The sequence below is a fragment of the Pinus tabuliformis genome, chromosome 1_1, assembly GCF_031772625.1.
Source record: "Pinus tabuliformis cultivar Carrire ecotype Pingquan chromosome 1_1, CPIR1, whole genome shotgun sequence".
Classification (NCBI taxonomy): Eukaryota; Viridiplantae; Streptophyta; class Pinopsida; order Pinales; family Pinaceae; genus Pinus; species Pinus tabuliformis.
This window is the reverse complement of record NC_142297.1, coordinates 381148484-381169926: the sequence shown is the minus strand read 5'-3', so window position 1 is coordinate 381169926 and position 21443 is coordinate 381148484. Positions and strand designations below refer to the sequence as shown.

Genomic DNA, 21443 nt, shown 5'->3' with positions numbered 1-21443 from the left:
ATTGGGTTAGATCTACAACAATTGGTATCAAAGCTCTTTCTTGGGCAAACCGTGGAGATTTTTTTTTTTTTTTTTTTTTTTTTTGCAGGGATTTTTGGGTGGCGAATTTTCAGATCAGATCTGTATGTTTTGGTGAAATATATGCAAAATCTAATTGCATATCTGTATTCCTGGTGAAAAAATAGCTGATTTAAAAAAAAAAATCGGTCGAATCGGATTCCGGATGAAGGAGATGTCGCTGATTTAAAAATCAGTAGGGTTGCAGACAATTTTCGGGGCAGCGAATTTGCAGCACAGATCTAGACATCTTGGCACTAGATCTACAAAATCTAATTGTAGATCTGGAATCTTTGTGAAAAAACGCATGCTTTCAAAAAAAAAAATCAGTTGAATCAGAGTCCGGATGAGGGAGATATCATTGATTTAAAATAAGCTTTTTTTTTGCAGAATTTTTGGGTGACGGCGGGAAAGTAGCAGCGCAGATCTGTAATTCCAGTGTCTGAATCAGGATTTCTATCACATGGGCAGATGCAGAATGGTTGCTCCATTTCCAAAAACAGGTTATAATAGAGATTCTGAGCAATATTGATGAAACTGTGACAATTACAAATTTTCTCCAAGTGAGTGAATTTTTTCTTCATGGCGACTCTATATTTTACAGGAAAAGATGATGGTTCTACTATTGAAGAATACGTAAAATACAAAAAGTTAGCATGGGCAAAACATTGGAAGGATTCAGTGTGGTTTGGTTTCAAAGATGAGGCTTACAAATGGTATTTCTCACTTTATGACAAACAGTTGACCAAACTCTCAGATGTAGAATTTGAAAAAGTCCTTTTAGACAAATGGTCTCGTGCTAGAAAAAAGGAGAATGAGCCACGTAAGGGGTTATCTTCTACTGGTGTCTCCTTATTGCAGGTTCATGGATTGATTCAAAAGGAGAAGATCATTGTGTCTATAAATCCTAGTTGCAAGCATAATTTTATCAATGTTAATTTGGCAAAAAAATTGCCAGTTCCAGCAAAACACATTGAAAACACACAGGTGAATGATGAGGATGTTCAATTGTACAAAAATTTGAAGATTTCTATGGATAAATATGTGTTGCATGGTGATTTTTATGCTTCAGAAATGGATAATATGGATGTTGTTTTGGGGTATCCTTTGATGGAATCCGTGGGTACTATCAATATTAATGTGCAGAAGAAATTCCTGAAGCTATGGTATAAAAAGAAGAAAATTACATTACAGGATATTTCCATCCATAAACAGGTAGAGGACATGGAGGCTGAAGCAGAAGATGTTCAAGGGACTGACATATCAGATGATGAGCCTTTGATGATCGACAATCAAACACAAACAGAGGCTGCAGAAGAAAAGGTTACACATGATGATACATCAAACGAGGGCGTAGTGGTTGAAGTCATATTGAAAAAGAAGACACCACAACGGGCACCACAGTAGAGTGAAGTAAAGAAACAGCCATCGTGGGTTAAAACTTCAACATATCATCACCCACATCACCCAGCGAGACAACCATCAAGATGGAAACCAAGTCGTCACATGACGGATAACGAGCAGAGAAGATCCACCCACTGCACATCAACACAGAAGAGCTGCCACGGTCAACTTCCATCTCAAGCGAGCAAGGCACCAGCGAGATCGAGGGTTCACCTTTCTCTTGGATGGCTAGATGCACGTGCATGGTATCAGTGGACTACTCTTTTGAGTAGATCTTATTATTTGTGTTCTTCCCATGTTTTAGGGACGAAACATACTTAGGGGGGTGGAATGTTATATACCTAGGGGGGATAATATGGGGTACCAAGGGAATGTACCCAAGGTAATAATGTAATAATGGGATGGGCCATAGTAATAAATAAGGTGGTTAACCCATGTCATGTAAGGGACCACAAGTAGTTAATAATAATGTAATGGGCCCATGGTATTAGTTGATGGTATGAGGGAACCATGGTAATGACCCATGGTATTGTATGTATGAGGCCTATATAGAGGCTAGAGACTCCACATGGAGAGATATGAAGAGAAGTATTATTGTATGAACAGGCATATCGCTTGTGGAGTGTTCTCCTTCCTTAAGGAGTGATTGTATGGTGCTGCCCTACCTTAAGGGTTTGATCAATAGAGAGAATCATTTCTATCTATTTCAATCTTATTCTTCTTGGGTTTATTTCTGTTATCATATATCTTTTGGATCAGATCTACAACACCTACAGCCGTGGTGAGTGACTAGGTAGTCAAAGAACTGACCTGTTTGACCCTCAGGCATCTCATACAGGGCTTGATATCTGGGTGCAGGGTGCCAAATAATTGGACTGCGAAATCTATATCCTAACCAGGATGGCCCTGCTTTCAAAATGCTCTCGCCATAGAGGTTCAAACGGTTGGAAGCTAATTGAAAATTCTCATACTTAAATGGCTCCCTGAGCTGGATGTTTGGATTAGAGATTCGGTACCGGAATTTGGCTGCATCAATGGCGAGGTCTTTGATAGAAAGAAAATACTCTAAACTTTGTCGAATGAGTGCCTCATGCATAGGTCCTATCGTTTTGATGACACCCGGAGTTCTCATAAGGTTTCTATGTGCTTTCCATAACCGCACTGGGTCCCTAGGCTCAGCCCTTACCCATAAGTCTAGGCCATTTTCCTGCCTCTGGAAAGTGTTATAGGCTTTGAGCCATTTAATCTGATTAACCCCAAATGAGATGAATGCTTGCAATTGAATGTCCCCAACAAAAGGGCCAGGGTTCAACTCAGTCTCCTGATCTAGCACGAGGTTATGCAAATAAAATTCACATAACAATCTCTGAACCTTCACCCCATAATGTTTACAGCAGTCTATAAAGTCATTGACAGTGTTGATTTGTATAGGGGCGCCTGCTTTAACAACTTTTATTTTTAATTTCAAATATCGTTCTAATAAAAAAAAAGCATATTTTTTGGCAGGGGCCCTACATGCTAAAACGTCATTGTATAAAGAACACAAGGTATCCATCTGCTTGATAACAGTATCTAGCCTACGGGTTACCTTTGCAGCTTTCTCTTGTTCCTTTCGCCACCCTTCAAAGGCCTGGCTTTCAGATTGATTGACGTTCCTTAGTTGCTGTTGTAACTCTTCATATTTCTCACGGGGGACCGTTTGCTCTCTAAGTTGTTCAGCTTCTTGCTGGGCTTGCTTCATCATCTTATGCAAGGTTCTTGTCTTCGGATCTCTTTTTCATAGGTCAGTGGAGGCCGGGAATTTTACCTGAACTTTCTTATTACACTATTTGGAGTTCAGAACCCTTATTACCCGTGAGGGTGGTGCCTCTATCTGGATTTCCTTGTTCTCCTCTTCTTTTTTAACACGAATATCAGCTTGATGCTATTCCTTTTCAAATGGAACAGCAGTCTGTTCCTCAACATCATTTGGAACAACAGTCTGTTCTTCAGCATCATTTGGAACGGCAGCTGGATTTTCAGCAGGGTTTTGAACAACAGGGCGATTGTTGGTCCTTCGCCTTTTTGCCTTGCGGGATTTTACTGCAGTGGCCCTCTTTTTCTTCCCTGCGGTCTTTCCTACCCTCTGGTTTGCTTTCAGAATTCTAATTTGCTGTCGGAGCTGGGCTATTGTATTCAATAATTTCTACCATTCCTTTCGCAATTTCTTAATTTCCAGCGTTTCATTAGAAGGGACAGCAGGCTGTCTACTGCGGTCTGGACCATGACTAGTCTCTGGGTCTTTCTCTTGGGGTGCTTCCTCGCTGTTCTGCTCTGGCCGTTCTGGGGTAGGAACCTTAGCTGGTTCCATCTCTTCCGGGCAACTGCTTGTTCTGCTCCTACTCCCTCCGGAATTTCCTCTCGTGACTTGGGAACAGATTGTTCCCGTTCATCATGAACAGGCAGATTTCCTTCTTTTGCCTCTACTGCATGTGATTTTTCAGATGTGTTTTCTTCTTGGGGTTTGTCGTGGAGGTCTACTGGACTGGAAGGTTGGCCATACTCACCCATATTGGCCAAGATTGCGGCCAATTCATCTTCTCCTACTGGGTCTTGTGGTGGGCTACCTTCCTGCTGTCCTATGTCCCCCTCTTGTTTGGATTGTTCTATTTCTGCCTCTGAATGCTTAGTTTTTGTTTCAGAGTCGTCAGCTTCTTCCTCATTTTCTTCTCCGGATTGCTCGGCCTCCTCTTCAGATTGTTCTATCTCTACTTCTGGTTTTGAGGATTGCTTGTCCTCAATTACCACTAGCTGGCTGGTGCTTTCCTGGAGCTTTTCTAGCCTTCCTCTTATCCGAGCTAACCAGGCTGATTTTCTGGGCTTCTCTGGCCGTTCGGGTGTATCGGTGGCATGCTTACGCTTTGTCGATTCCTGGTGTATTTCTGGTCGTTCAGATGCACTAGCAACATTTTTTTGTTTTACTAATTCTCTGCGTTTTTTTGGACGTTCTGGTGTGCTTGTAGAATGTTTACGTTTTGGGGATGGTGCTGTCAATCCCCCCTCAATCATTGCAATCAGCTCTTCCCAGCTGCTCTGCTGCTGGGTGAGACTATGACTAACTATTAATCGTATTAACCCATGGTGACTGACGACTGACTCTACATGCTGTGCCTTTTTTAAGCTTCATGCAGCATCATGCAATAATGAATTCAGAAGTGCAGGCAGATTTACAGAGCATTTCTACTTTAAAACAGCTAAAAGTTTAAGATGTCGTGGTCTTACCACGTCTTTCCTCCCCTCGCAGGTGATGTAGCTCTGCACTATTCTTGCTAATTCCGTCCAGGGTTCTCCTAGCATTGCTGGCAGAACTCCCTTCCCCTTAATTGTCAAGCTCTGGCCTTCGTCCTGGAAAATTTCCATGATCTTCTGTAATCTTTCCTTCTTTAGTGTCCATACTGGTCCGGTGGCTGGTAGTCCCGAGACTTCTGCAATTATATCAGCGGTGACCGCTATCCGCTTCCCCCTTACTGTGGAGTGCTCGTCTTGCAGGTTCTACAGAAATTCCATCGCCATTGTTTCATTAGACTCCTGCAGGCGACTGAGATAATTCAGCCACCCTACTCTTTCCAGGATCTCCCGGGCAGCAGCGGAGACTGTCAACTTCTGAGGTTCGCTTGGAATTGCCCTTCCTCCCATGGTTTCACTGTGGATTCTCAATGGAACAGCAATTGCTTGTGCTGTTTGAAACACAGAGAGGGTAATAATCGCAAGATTTCGAAAAAAAAAAAAAAAACACAGAGTATGCAATAGAAATGGATTATGAATAGCAACTTGCGTAAAAATAGAAATGTCATGCCGTTAAGCCATGCCATACCGTCGTACACTATCTTTCCCGAATAGTGGGCTGACATGTAATTCAGGGAATAATGAGGTTAACCTCCCCCCCCGCAATGTGATAGGCTGTCCCAGCCGTCAAATAAAGGAGCAGCACCCGATCTGCAACCGAGTTATAAAGGAACAACGTATGAAATTATGGCATGTTTAGAGAGACAACGAATTACCGAAATCGAGGCAGAGAGTTGATCGCGTATTACGTAAGAGGCTACTGTGATATGATATGAGGCTGGGGGATAGGACGTCTATCGTACTTGCCAAATGTCAAGTGGTCATTGTCACTTCCTTTGCCATGATTGGTGGTAATAAATGTTCATGCGATATATAAATCGAGAAATAATATATGATTAGTTCCTAGGGTATAAGAAACAAAAGAGTATTAGTATCTTACCTATTGATGTAAGCAATGTGACTTCAATACCATTAACAGTGCTCTGCTGCCGACAGGTGTCCATAACCTTGGCAGAGTTGTTTTTTTCACCCCTGGAACCATGATCCTTTGTGTATACTTAGGAATGTTGTTATGTCAAAGTGTAGGCCATTATGCTGGCTTGGTGACCAGTTAACCATAATGCCATTCACAACGAAGGAGCGAAAAGTGGGCAGGCCGGCTCATGATGAGACCTCCTATTCCAAGGTTTGATTATTTCATATACCTTTTGGACCATATCCTTGGTGTGGTGGCCATAGTGGGAATGCCACTTCACTTCCATCCTCATGATCATGGTAGGCTGGCTCTTGATGAGACCCCCTATCCTGCATTTGACATCTCGTAAATCATGTTCACACTTTTTTTCTTTTTCATAGAGTACTTTTTCTTATTTGTACACAAAGGGTGGTTCAACACTCCTTAAGAGTACGAATGGTGGAAGAAGTCTTATCATCTCAATAGGAAGATATAAGCCTTTTGCTCTTATTCCTAAAGAATAATCAAAGAGGGTTAAAGGGATCAACATGATAAAGATAACCAATCAGAGCAAAATTAGTAAAACAATGACAACAAAAGATAAGAAACAAGTATGTCCTTCCTTTTGTCCTCTTACCAATGCAGAGCCTTGTAAAGATAGCGATTTATGATTTGCGGATTTCGGTATGTTGTGATTTTATATTCATTGCATAAGTGCATAGCTGTATCTTAAAGACTTGAAAGAATATGGGCAAGAAGCATCCTCAATTTAGATCAGCAAAAGGAATAAGATATTTCACAAGGAGAGCAAAAGTATGCTAGCGATGTTTTTCTGGGAAAAAGACCATAAATTGCAAAAATGCAAATGCTGCTCCTTTGGAAAAGGAACAGCAAAAATAATAATAATAATAATAAAATGCTATGCAAAAATACTCAAAATGTCGTTCCTTTGAAAAAGGAATAGCAGTAACTAAAAATGCTGTTCATTTCGAAAAGGAACAACAAAAGACGCAAAAATGCCATTCCTTTGAAAAAGGAACAGCAGAAATTAAAATATGCTGCACCTTTGGAAAAGGGACAACAAACACACCGTAGTGCCGTTCTTTTTGGAAAAGGAACTGCAAAAATCCAAAATGCTGTTCCTTTAGAAAAGGAACAGCAGAACAAGAAAAGCCGTTCCTTTTGAAAAAGGAACAGCAAAAATTAAGAATGTTGTTCCTTTTGAAAAGGAACAACAGAAAATCAAAGATGCCGTTCCTTTTGAAAAGGAATAGCAAAAATCAAAGATGCTGTTCCTTTTGAAAAGGAACAGCAAAAATCAAAGATGTCAAAGATGTTGTTCCTTTTGAAAAGGAACAGCAAAAACCAAGAATGCTGTTCCTTTTGAAAAGGAACAGCAAAACACGCAAATGCCATTCTTTTAGAAACGGAACGACAAAAATCGAAATTTTGAGAAAGAAAGAAAACATTTAGTTCAAACATATGTACAAGAACATCTTGAAGAAAAGAACTTATGTACAGATTGTAAAAAAGAAATGAATTCCTTAATGAATTACAGGTGAGGAAGATTTCTCTTCCTCTCCTAAAATCTCCATATCAGTGTCTCGGCGTAGCTGCTGGCAGAAGGACTCCCGAGTAAGTGGTTTGCGATAGAGACGAACTCGGTGGCCATTTACTTTGAATGCATATCCAGAACCGTCGATTGTGATTAGAGTAAGGGTTCCATTGTCATGCACCTTCTGGATTTCGTATGGTCCCAACCAACGAGTTTGGAGTTTCCCAAGGAAGTCCTGAAACCGAGAGTCGTATAATAGAGCCTAGTCTCCCTCATGGAAGACTTTGTTTTGATGAGCGCATCGTGCCATTTAGCTCGCTGCTGTTGAATCAGTGCTGTATTTTGTAGTGCAGAGAGCCTGATTTCGTCCAATTCATTGATCTGCTGTAGTCGATTGATTTGTGCCTTGCTTAGACCTAGACCAACTTCCTGTGCTGTTCGTAATGTTTGGATTTCGAATTCTATGGGAAAATGGGTTGTTTTCCAAACACCAATTGATAAGGTGATTAACAGGTGGTGCTTCTCCATGTTGTTCTATAGGCCCAGAGTGCTTCAGGTAGTCCGGCAGCCCAATCACGCCTATGTGACGCAATGGTTTTCGTTAGGATTGATTCTATTATCTTATTGCTGCTTTCTACCTGCCCATTCGCCTGTGGGTGATATGGAGTAGTGATTTTATGCTGGACGTGATAATTGTTGAGTGTTGCAGCTAATCTATTCCCAGAAAATTGTGGTCCTCCATCTGTAATTATTTCCCTTGGAAGGCCATAATGTACAAATAGATGGAACAAGAACTGTATGATAGAGTCCTCTGTGGCTCTTGGCAATGCTTCTGCCTCAACCCATTTGGTGACATATTCTGTTGCCACCAAGATATATGTTTTCTGATTTGATGATGGGTTGATGGGTCCAAAGAAATCAAGAGCCCATCGCTCAAATGGTTCAATGACTAACTGTGGTTTCAGAGGCATCTCATCAGATTGACCAGGATGTCCTGCTCGCTGGCAACTGTCACAGGCTTGGACAAATTTCTTTGCATCTTTGAAAATGGTAGGCCAATAATATCCTGTCTGCAATACTTTATGTCTAGTTCTACACTCAGCGAAGTGTCCACCACACGGTCCATCATGACAGGCTTTTAGGATGTCAAAGATTTCATCTTCTCGAACACACCTCCTGATATGCATGTCTGCCCCTGTGTGAAACAAATAGCCCCCAATCCACGAGAATCTAGCACTCTTCTGAACAATCTGCTTGCATTCATTAGGGGTTAAGTTTTTTGGTAATTTACCTACTGCGAGGTAATTGGCAACATCAGCATACCAGGGTGTTTGAACAGCAACAGCAAACAGGTGCTCATCTGGAAATTGATCTTCAACTGCTGCTGCATCGATTGGCTTTGGTATTCTTGAGAGAAAATCGGCTATAGGGTTTTCTTTGCCAGGCCGATCCTTGATTGTGATATCGAATTCCTGCAATAAAATCAACCATCTAGTTACTCTGGCATTTGTAACAGGCTTATTTGCTAAATATTTTATGGCAGAATGATCTGTATATAAAATAACAGGATAGCCTGTAATATAATGTCTAAACTTGTTGACAGCATGTATCACAGCTAGGAATTCTTTTTCAGTAACAGTGTAGTTTAATTCAGCAGGGGATAAATTTTTGCTGATGTAATAGATAGCATATGGTTTTTTATCCTCTTCCTGCCCAAGGACTGCGCCGATGGCTGTATCTGAGGCATCAGATGATATTTGGAATGGTAAATCTCAATTTGGTCCATGAAGGACTAGGGCTGTGGATACGAGCTTCTTTAAATCTTCGAAAGCACGGTCACATTTTTCTGTCCAAAGAAAATCAACGTTACCAGTTAGTGCATATAAAGGTGCAGCAATGTGCGAATAATGTTCTATAAATCGTCTATAATAACCAGAAAATCCAAGAAAGCTGCGTACCTCTGTTTGAGTAGTAGGAGTGGGAATAAGTAAAAGTATTTGGATTTTGGCTGGGTCTACCTGAATGCCGGCTGCTGAAACATAGTGCCCTAGGATAAGTCCTTCAGTCATCATCATGTAACATTTTTCGTGGCTTAAGCAAAGCCTAGTAACAATGCAGCGCTATAGGACTTTTTCTAGGGTGTCTAGTGCTGGATCAAAATCATCTCCATATGGTGTAAAGTCATCCATGTATACTTCAATTCCATCATTTATTAAATCTGCAAAAATGTTAAGGATAGCCCGTTGGAATGTGGCAGGAGCATTACATAGGCCAAACGGTAGAACTCGATAGGCAAATGTTCCCCAAGGACAAGTAAAAATAGTTTTGTCCTGGTCTTCAGGGGCAATCTGAATCTGATTGTATCCACTGAAGCCATCCAGGAAAGAAAAGAATTTCTTTCCTGCTAAAGTATCTAATACTTGGTCTATGAATGGGAGAGGAAAATGATCTTTCTGTGTTGCTTTATTTAGTTCCCTATAATCCACACAGATTCTCCATTTTCCATTCTTTTTTGGTACCACCACAAGCGGAGAGACCCATTTACTATCAGAAATAGGATTGACATCTAAAAGTTTCTGAAGTTCTTCTTTTACCACATCCTTTAGATGAGGATTAAGTCTTCTTTGCGGCTGACGAATAGGTTTGGCATCTTTTTCTATATAAATGTGGTGTGTACATAATTAGGGATCGATTCCTTTCATATCAGGGTAATCCCATGCAAATGCTTCTTGATATTTTGTTAACATATGGATGAGCTTTGTTTCTTGTTCAGGCATGAGATTGGCATTGATATTTAAAGTTTTTCCCGGTTCAATTTCCACAATTTTACTATTTGCAACAGAAGTAACGGGTATCGTTTGGTCATGTGTATCTTTCAGAGGATCTTCTTCTAATTCATTATCAAATGCTGCTTCTATCATGTGACACTGTGTGCGAGATTCGGTTTGACTAATGAAATTATTAATGGCATCATCCTCTGTTTGGTCTTTAAAATCAAGTGCCTCTTGTATAGTCAATGGAGATCTAATGTTATCAGTAAGGTATGATATAGGGTGCTTATTCGTTTTAATTATTGTGACACTCGGCTGCGCTGGAGGGTATAGAGCTAAATTCTTGATATTCGGTCCTCTGCTTATAGTCATATTTCCCTGCCGGCAACCAATGTAAGCATCGGCAGTGGCAAGCCAAGGTCTACCTAAAATTAACGGGTGTCCATCAAGTCGGGTTTTTGGATTAATTATCAGGAAATCGGTTTGATATTCCCAGGAATCTATCGAGACCATGACATCATGTAGAGTACCCTCTGGTCTAACCACAGATCGGTCAGCTAATTCTAACAAAGTAGAGGTGGGTTCTACAGATGTAATGCCGAGATTTTGGCAAGTAGTGGTTGTTAAAATATTAATTGCAGCTCCTAGATCAACTAAGGCATTAGACAGGGTCTGATCATAAATTTGAACAGTTACAATTGGATTTCCTGGGTCTTCATATTTAATGGGTGTTTCTTTCCCGGATAGTAAATCAGATAAAGTGTCGACTACTTGGACTCATGGATTAGTTGTTATATTCCTCCTTGGTTTCTTGATGCACAATTCTTTGATAGTTTTTGCGAATATAGGAATGTCTTGAATGGCTTGGAGGAATGGGATTTTTATGTACAGATTTTGTAATTCTCCCAGAATGTCAAAGTCAGGATATTGTATGGGTCGAGGTATGACTAATCGTTCTGGGAACGGAGGAGAGGATGTGGTTATTTGTTTATGAGTCTGCTGCTTATTTACATCCTCTTGTTGCAACTGATGTTCTTTTGGTAACTGATTTTCAATATGAATTGTTTTATCTCCCTTAGTTTCAATTATACGTCCAGATCTTAACTGAAGATCATTGCACTCCCTCAGGTCGGGTCCTATTTCTAGTGATTCTATGATTTGGAGAGATTGGACCAGTCTGTTATTTGGATTGGGATTAGGTTGGGCTGGGAGTTGCGGTCTCAGATTAGACTAGGGATTTTGCTGTAAGGCTGGCAGAGTAGGTTGAGGGAGCGGAATAGTCCCAGCTGGCTGGTGCATCGGTCTTTGCCAGCTTGTCTGCCAGGGTGAACTTTGCGAAGTAGGGGGAGTCCATTGTGAGGGATATGGGCCATTTTGCCAATATGATGGAGTGTAAGGGAAATTCGGCCAACCAGATTGGCTTGTCTGATTCAGCCACGAGTTTGAGGAAGGAAATGGTTGAGGTGACCAGTTTGAAAATGGGGGTTGAGATTGATTTTGCCACATACTATATTGTTGGGCATTATACTGTGGAGGCTGAAAAGAAGAGATTGGGTCTGGAAACATACCAGATTGTCTCGGCTGCCACTGGTGATGCTGGTTGATCAAGTACACCGATTCTGGTTCTTCTTCCGCTTCCTTATATACCGCTTTCAATCCAGGAAGTGAGGGGCAGCTCTTCGTAAGGTGATCTTTTGTACAAATGGTGCATGTTTGGACTGTATCCAGTGGACATTCCCTGTGGCTATGTTTTTTCCTGCATCGGGGGTAGAAGATCGCCAAATTCTATTCTGCCTCCATCTGCTTCTGTTTAGCCTGCACAATATTGAGTTGTGAAGTTAGTGTCCCCAGAATATCAGTTTTAAAATTTTCTAATAAATTTCCAATCTCTACACGTGTTACTCCTTCTGTTGATACTTTGTTATCTCTTGCAAACCGATCATATTCTGCCGGTTTTATTCTTGTGCTACCTCTCGAACTCCTGATACATAAATCAATGATGTCAGCAAAATTCTCTTGATAAATATCCCCTTTTCCCATGATGTTTAATGTTTCAATCCATTGTTCCTTCATGCCCCTTATCAATGCAGTTTTTAACACATTATCAGGTAAAGGTAGTGATGCATAAGGAGATCTTTGTAGATTGTACTGAAAACGTTCCACATACTCCTCTAATGTTTCATTCGGTCTGGCTGTCATTTGAAATATTTCGTCTTTCAATTCTCTAGACCTACAATAATCCTGATACTTTTTTAAGAAGGATTCTTTCATTTGATCCCAATTATTGATAACCCCACCACCTAGTCCAATAAACCATCTTAAGGCAGCCCCTTTTAATGTAGAGGGAAATAGTTTCAATTTCTTGGCATCGGTGGTGTAATCATATCCCCTGCATAACACATCGAATTCGAATAAAAATGCATCCAGATCTTCTGATATGAGACCATGAAATGTAGGGATATGCTGAAGAGGGATAGCTTTCATGGGTGCATTTGCTGCAGAATCCACTATGGGATATTGTAATGTAGAGGTTTAAGCATTTGGCTAGTTCTGAGCCATGGGATCGAATATATGCCAATAACCTTATGGGATTTCTAGGAGGGTATTCTTAGGTTGAGCAAGAACGGTTTTGACAGGAATAGTTTTAATAGCACTTCCTTTATCTGGAATAATGAGAATACCTGATGTCTGAGGAGATTGGATTCCTTCAACAATGATTTTTGCAGCACTCCCCTTATCTGGGCTATTTAATGGCTGATTTGTTCCAATAGGAGATTTTGGTTCCTCAGTTTCCCCTGTTTCTCCTTATCCTTCACAAAATTTGCTGAAATTCCCTTCCTACAATAGTTCTTGAGTAGAATTTTCAATTTCTTGAAAATCCTACTCTTCGGTTTGACTATGCACCTCAGCAAAGGCTACAGATGGTGATCCTGTGGCTTGAAGGGAACTAGTAGGCTGTTTAGAAATGATTTTCCTGGGGCCTACTGATGGCTGAGATTCTGTTTTCTTATAGATTTCGTCTATGAAGGTCGTTCGGCCAAGGGTCACTGGCCCCTTAGCTTTTTCACGCTTGGATGGAGGTTTAATATTCCTTTCTGGTTTTTTTTGCTTACTCATGCACTCAAATGAACTACTAAATTCTATTCAAACAAAGCAAAAAAAAATCTGTTAGGAAAGCGGACAGTGGAGCAGGGCTTTTACATGCTCCGCACGCAGGTTCTTACCTTCCGTTTTTTAAGATCCAACTCTTCCCTAGCAGGCTTGTACACTACTCTGAAAAAGACAAATGGCTACACTCTTTCCCCGGCAACGGTGCCAAAATGTAAAGCTATAAAAAGGGTCTCTTTCACCTCTAATTACCTCACATTAATATGTCAGTCCAGAAGCGTTTGGTTATTACAAAGAGTGACTCAATCTGAGGCTATTTGTCAGAGTAATGCTAGTAGTACAACTTTCTACAAAAATACAAGAGTAAACGGATGCTTGTCTATAACTAAGTTACTTCAAATGACTAAGACACACACTCTTAAAGCTAGGCAACTGATCAGTCAAGGGTTCGGCGACGATAACCCATCCCTTTGGAAACTGATGGAAAGGGAATTTAAAGCATGGAAAATCACACGTTCAGAAAACCAGGCAATTTATCAGTCAAGGGTTCGGCAACAATAGCCCGTCCCTTTGGAAACTGATGGAAGGGAAATTAGAGCATAGACCACAGGTCTGGGAGCGAGGCAGTAAAAGCCGAGGCTCGCTACAGCCTTAGATCGTCTCTCACACAAAAATAAAAAATGCAAGTAAATGGAACGACAGATAACAAAATGGAACAACAAATAAGAAATTGAACGACAAATCTAGAATGGAACAACAATTCTAAAATGGAACAGCAATTCTAAAATGGAACAGCAATCGAACAACTAAGTCTCGCGAGTTGTAACCAAACTTAACCTACTAACCCAAATGCACTCTTCACAATCAGATAACAATATTTCACTCTTAAGGCAAATCAAGCAGAATACACTAATGGAACAACACTTAATTATTGATAAGTTATGGAATAGTGCCAGTAAATCATATACATGCGCAACACACTGGAAAAGTAATCTGATTTAACACCAATCATTAACAGAAATTACAACTGTGTTTCAGAGATGGAACAACATGAATCCTGAATCATAAAGAACACATCTTCAGATATTTTCCTTAACACAAATACATAGCATAAAGGCTCCGTAACAAAATGAGAACAATGTTCAATTAAGTCTACTAATATCAAATCAACTCTGAAAGTATTGATGATATAATGCAGAGTCAGTATAAAGAATCTTAATGAACGAATCTTAACAGAGCATATGATGTAACTTATAAAGCATATTAGATTACCAGATAACAACGATAAGCAAACCACGCAGAAATCAAATCGTAGTGATACAGAAGGAAGTGTCCTCCGGGGCCGGGCCCTTAGCCTCCAAGGGTACACCGCCTTAAGTTAATCCAGACGCAGAGATGAGATAATCACCAAGTTTATATTAATGCATAAGACAAAAGTACAATGAACTAGTTCTCAACGAGACTCGATGATCAAAGTTGATCTTTAACAGAAAATTACATAAAAGTATTATATCCAAAGCTAACAGTGTTGTCCCTTTATATAGAGGTGACGGCAGAGATGTCCAACTAACAAGATAAATAAAGCAGCGATCCCTCCGGATCAAAGATCCTGAGGGATTCGCCAAACTATCAATCCTTAATCTTTTCTTTTCTTCTCCGTCGAGGTGGTGTCTTCTCCTCCTTTTCCGGGCCGATTTGCTTTGATCTGCTTAACCTTGTTTGCATTCGGTTTCCCTTCAAAGGGACAGCAGTTATCTCGTCTTTGTCTTTCCCTTCGGAATGGCAACTCTTCGTTTTCACCCTTTCCTGCACAGAAGAATAAAAATTATCAGTGATTAAGTCTTGCATGTTAATTCTCATATGTTTTGTTATAATTCTTTATTGTTTTCCAAATTCATGATGCAAAAAGGTTTACAAATTCTACTGAAAAGCCACTGAAATGATCATCAAAACCATACCTTTTTAGTACTCCACACAATTGATCCTGATAGCAAGAAATAACAATGCTCTTTCCATTTTTTAATAAAGGGAAATGCATATGACTGGTAAATTCGTTGGGCAACTACTCGGTGAATTCGTTGGGCACTGCCCATTCTGAGTAGGATGGTACTAAGTGTGCGTTGAATTCTGCATAAGCTGGATGGATATTATAATAATATATTTGTTAAAAGTTCAGTTCAACATCTTACTCATGGGAATTAAATCTTGTGGGAATTGAATCCGGGTGGGAAGGGTAACAATCATTCTTCGGGTCCACTCATTATCCAAGCTAGACCCACTTTCCATCCATAAAGCTAAATCCACTTCTCATCAATCAAGCTAAAACCAGTTCTGATCCACCCAACCTAGACCCAATTCACAATGATAATCTTGTTCAGCAGCTACTTTCTGCTATACATATCATTTTCACACTATTCCCACAGTGTTCAAAGAACATTGGCCAAAAAAAACGATAGATATTATACACACCATTTTATTATTGATGTGTAATGAAATCTCGATCTTAGCATATGCATGATAGCAAAGCAACCCCCTTTTTAGCGTTTCAGTATTTTTATAGATATTCTTCTCCATCAAGTCTTTCTACCTGACCTTTTATGCATTTTTTATCATTTAAAATAGCAGGGCACAACTTCTCAGGAGATGGATCTGTTAGAATGGTATTCTCTTTCCACATCTTGAAAACCAATTCTATTTTTCTATGGCCATTTTGTTCTTTTTCAGGATCTAGGCATTGTACTTGCACTTACGTTAGTCTAATCCCAAAAAATAAATAATGTCCCTAAACTGAAATTTAATTGACCTGAGTGGATTGAAATAAAGAGGAATTATTGAGGATACTGGCGCTTTGTCATATGTTTAAAATCACTCTTATCTATTTAGCTGTGGGGTTCACAGGAATAGGCAGATGACTGGAGAAAGAAGAGTTTAACAGAGAGCATTGACTCTCTCTTCCCAAAAGAGGCAAGTATAAGAAACTTGCTCCATTTGGATATCTTAAATTTCATTTCTCCCTTATTGAGAAGAGAATTGAAAATAAATTTTATTTACTGGGTAGGTGATTGATGTCATAACGGATATCTACCTCATGGGTATTAGAAAAGCCGTCCGAAGTAAACCAAATGGATATTACTAACTCTGAGGTATGATTGGTGAAGATTTTGGTTATTTTCTCTATTGAACATGTAAGGAAACCTATGTGATGATGATCTATGTAGTTAAGTAGGGTTGTATTAAGCATAACGTGAAAAATGACATTGGTAGGGGTGCTTCTATCTTTCTAACGGTGTACCTCAAGCAGAGGCAAATGACTTCTGGAGACAACTTAGAAAAGTTACATTTGCAACAAGGTGGTGTGATCTTCAATGAAGAAGGCAAGGAAAATCCTGAGGGGTTTAAAATGAATGAAGAGGTGCAGAAAAAAACTTCCAATGATGAAGAACTTCTTATGAGGTTTCAAGAGGATGACACATGAAGTGAACATCAAGACGTCAAAGAGAATGCTTTTGATTGTAAGTTTTGATTTTCCCTAGTTAACTGATCTATGATGTTGGTAGCCCACTATAAGGTAATGTCTAGTCAAACTCCCAGGACAATGGTTGTTGTAATGCAGACCATTTGCAGCTTGAAGAAATTCCATCCAAAGTTTCACAGAGGGTAAAATTCTTTGCTGCACTAGATCGCTACTTTTGTTCTCATGGAAAAGGGAATTGTTATATTATTTTCCAAAATTCTTTTTGATTGTTACTTCTCCAATAGAAAAATTTTATATTTCTTAGATTTTAGCATAGTATGCTTTAATTTATAGTAGTTTAATGCTTACAACAATTAAGACAAAAGACGAGGGAGAAAAGTTCAACAGAGTTGATTCAATAGGATGAAGAAAAACGAGTTGAGCTTGAAAACGCAACAATCAAACGTTCAAAGGATGTAGATTCTGTTGTCCTGGGAAAATATAGTATTTTGAGGTGAGAGAATGAGAACGAGAATTCTGACTCCACTATTAGATTGATGCGAGACCAACTGATCATGGCTAGGGTGTATTCAAGCATTTCCCAGGCTAGGAATAATCTTGATTTATACCATGAATTGATGCTTCATATTAAAGAATGTTAGCGTACATTGGGTGAGGCTAATGCAGATTCTGATCTACCTCAAAGGTAATAGTTTTTGCATTGGCTGCTTCTAAATCAAGAGTAGTAAGTGCTTCCATTTTCATTTGGTGTTCATATCCTTTGTTTCTTTTAAAGTTGTAGTCTATGTGTCAATCTTTCTGCTTTTCATTCTCTTTTTCATGGCCGATAATCGATATGAATGTTTCAGTGCAGCTGAAAAGATCAAGGCTATGGATCATGTCCTATCCAAGGCTAGAGAAAATTTTTATGATTGTGGGATAGTAACAAAGAAGTTGTGAGCCATGCTTCAGTCTGCAGACGAGCAAGTAAGGACCTTGAAAAAGCAAAGTACATTTTTAAGTCATATGGCAGCAAAGACTATTCCCAAGGGCCTGCAATATCTGTCCATGCAATTGAAAATGGATTATTACTTGCTTGCCCTTGAAAAGTGATAGTTCCTAAGAAGGACAAGCTGGAGGATCCAACTCTTTATCACTGTGCATTATTTTCTGAAAATGTATTGGCTACATCTGTGGTTGTGAATTCAACTGTCATGAATGCTAAGGTGAAGTGTTATGAATTTAAAATACTCTAAAGTTTGGAAATCCAACAGTTTTGCTGCATTTTACATTTAGTATTTGGATCTCATTGTAGGTGATTTACTTGTGTTTGCAGGAGTCTCAGAAACATGTATTTCATCTCGTCACAGACAAGTTAAATTTTGGGGCCACGAAAATGTGGTTTTTACTTAATCCCACAAGGAAAGCGGCGAAACATGTAGAAAATGTTGATGATTTTAAATGGCTCAATTCCTCCTATTTCCCTATGATTTGCGAACTTGAATCTGCAGCTATGAAAGAATATTATTACAAGGAAGATCACTCGACTACACTCTTGGCAAGTTCCTCCAATTTGAAATATATAAATCCAAAATATTTATCCATGCTAAATAATCTTCGTTTCTATCTTCCACAAGTTTATCCCAAGCTAGACAAGATCCTTTTCTAGGATGATGATATTGTGGTGCAGAAAGGTTTGACACCCTTGTGGTGAGTAGATCTTCATGGAAATGTTAATGGTTTAGTGGAAACTTGTGGAGAAAGCTTTTGCCGATTTGACAAATACCTTAATTTTTCCAATCCGCACATAGCCAGGCACTTTGATCCTAATGCTTGTGGTTGGGCATATGGGATGAATGTATTCGATCTCAAAGAATGGAAGAAACAAGATATAACTGGAATATATCACAAGTGGCAGAACATGGTAACTGTGTAGTGTGGTTTATTTATGTTAATTCCTGTGATGCTTACTTTAAAGTACTTGAATTAAATCTGAAGTAATTAGCTAGAAAACTTAATGGGTTTTTCTTTGTTCGATTTCTAAGTTTTTCTTTTATTGTATGTCAGAATGAGGATAGAGTGTTGTGCAAGATTGGAACACTACCCCTTGGATTTTCACATTGGTTGCTTCTAAATCAAGAGTAGTAAGTGCTTCCATTTCCATTTGGTGCTCATATCCTTTGTTTTTTTTAAAGTTGCAGTTTGTGTGTCAATCTTTTTGCTTTTCATTCTCTTTTTCATGACCGGTAATCTATATGAATGTTTCAGTGCACCTGAGAAGATTGAGGCTATGGGTCATGTCCTATCCAAGGCTAGAGAACAATTTTATGGCTATGCGATAGTAACAAAGAAGTTGAAATCCATGCTTCAGTCTGCAGATGAGCAAGTAAGGACCTCAGAAAAGCAAAGTAAATTTTTAAGTCAGGTGGCAACAAAGTCTGTTCGCAAGAGCCTGCACTGTCTGTACATGCGATTGACCATAGATTATATCTTTCTTCCTCTTAGAAAGCGATAATTTCTTAAAAGGGACAAGTTGGAGGATCCGACTCTTTATCACTATGCATTATTTTGTGACAATGTATTGGTTGCATCTGTGGTTGTGAATCCAAATGTCATGAATGCTAAGGTGAAGTGTTATTAATTTAAATTACTCTAAAGTTTGGAAGTTCAATAGTTTTGCTGCATTTTACATTTAATCTTTGGATCTCATTGTAGGTGATTTACATGTGTTTGCAGGAATCTGAGAAACATGTATTTCATCTCATCATAGACAAGTTAAATTTTGGGGCCATGAAAATGTGGTTTTTACTTAATCCCCCAGGGAAAGCTGCGATACATGTAGAAAATGTAGATGATTTTAAATGGCTCAATTCCTCCTATTGCCCTATGCTTCGCCAACTTGAATCTGCAGCTATGAAAGAGTATTATTTCAAGGCAAATCACTCGACTACACTCTCAGCACATTCCTCCAATTTGAAATATATAAATCCAAAATATTTATCCATGCTAAATCATCTTCGTTTCTATCTTCCACAAGTTTATCCCAAAATGGACAAGATCCTTTTCTTGGATGATGATATTGTGGTGCAGAAAGATTTGATGCCCTTGTGGTCAGTAGATCTTCATGGAAAGGTTAATGGTTTAGTGGAAACTTGTGGAGAAAGCTTTCACTGGTTTGACAAATACCTTAATTTTTCCAATCCACACATAGCCAGGCACTTTGATCCTAATGCTTGTGGTGTGGGATATGGGATGAATGTATTTGATCTCAAAGAATGGGAGAAAAAAGATATAACTGGTATATATCACAAGTGGCAGAACACGATAAGTGTGTAGTGTGGTGTATTTATGTTAATTCCTGTGATGCTTACTTTAAAGTATTTGAAGTAAATCTAAAGTAATTAGCTAGAAAACTTAATGTGTTTTTCTTTGTTCGATTTCTAAGTTTTTCTTTTATTGTATGTCAGAATGAGGATAAAGTGTTGCGGAACCTTGGAACACTACCCCCTGGATTGAACGTTTTATGGCTTGATCCATCCTTTGGACAAGTCTTGGCATCTGTTGGGTTTAGGATATAATCCTAGTGTGGACTGTTGAGAGATTTACAATGCGGCTACTGTTAATTACAATGGGAACATGAAACCCTGGTTAGAGCTAGCAATGATGAAGTGCTGGCCTTACTAGACAAAATATATAAAATATGATCATCCTTTCTTACAACAGTGCAATATAAATGAATAGTTGTGACCTCAATATTCATACTGCAATAGATTGTCAAATGTAAAGTGTAAAGGCCCTTGATTCTGGTTGATAATTCATTCTAATTCATTTGTTTTTGGAGTTCCACAGAAGGTTTCTAGTTTATGGCTTAATGAGTCAGGTTTTTGGAGGTGCAGTGGCCTAGCCAAGTTTAAGATTTACAAATTTTATGTCCTCATTGTATTCCTTGATAGTTGGAAGTAAACTCCTCAATAAGTATTCTTTTCTTGGTTAGTTAATATTTCTCTTTCATCAAGTAATTACACAAATTGTTCTTCCAACACAAAGATTTAGGCTTTCAAGGCATGGTTAAACCTCTCAATAGGGGAAAACCCAACAATCCTCCTCTTATTGAATTTATTCAAAATGAGATATCCAACACAAGACCAAAGAGTCCCTCCAAGTTAGCCCTCCTCTTTACGTCAAGGTCAATAGTTGAGTCTCTGCCTAGTCAAAGTCAGAAGCAGCTTCTGAATTTTTGTCCTTATTGTAGGTTTAGTCTCTTATTATAATACAATGACTTCCAATTACAGACTCTTTTCCTTCTAATACTGATCTTTAGCTACTATAGAAAACCCTTGAATCTTTACCATAGATATTCAAATCCTGCTGCAAATAGATAGCTTTAGATTGAGATTCATCTTAGTCACAGACATTGGTTTCTTTAAGTGTTGTAGACTTGCTTTTATCCTCAGTTTTTCTTATCCCATTGGATTACAGACTTTGAGCTTTTTCACTTTCGTGGTTTCTACCCAAAAGAGGTTGAATATAGGCTAAAACACCTGGATATCATTCTCCATGAGCTTTGACTTAACTAAACAAAGAGTGACTATTACTGGATTGTTCCCTTTGTAATGTTGGAATGTCCTGCAATCTTTTCCTGTGACAAGATGCAATAGCCCTAATTGGACAACACTGAAACTACCTCAATTCAATGTTTAACTGCCATGTCCAATTCCTTTATTTTCCCATAGCAGCTATGCTACAATAGTCTCACATCGAGCGAGGGTTAATTTCCACATTAACATCTCTCTTTTGACAATGAAGGCAATGTGC

At 39.1% G+C, this 21443-nt stretch overlaps 1 pseudogene; it reads left to right on the top strand.

Moving 5' to 3' along the window:
* Positions 1 to 20312, top strand: part of LOC149213226 (polygalacturonate 4-alpha-galacturonosyltransferase-like) — a 40110-nt pseudogene extending 19798 nt beyond the window's left edge.
* The last annotated feature ends 1131 nt before the right edge of the window (positions 20313 to 21443 follow it).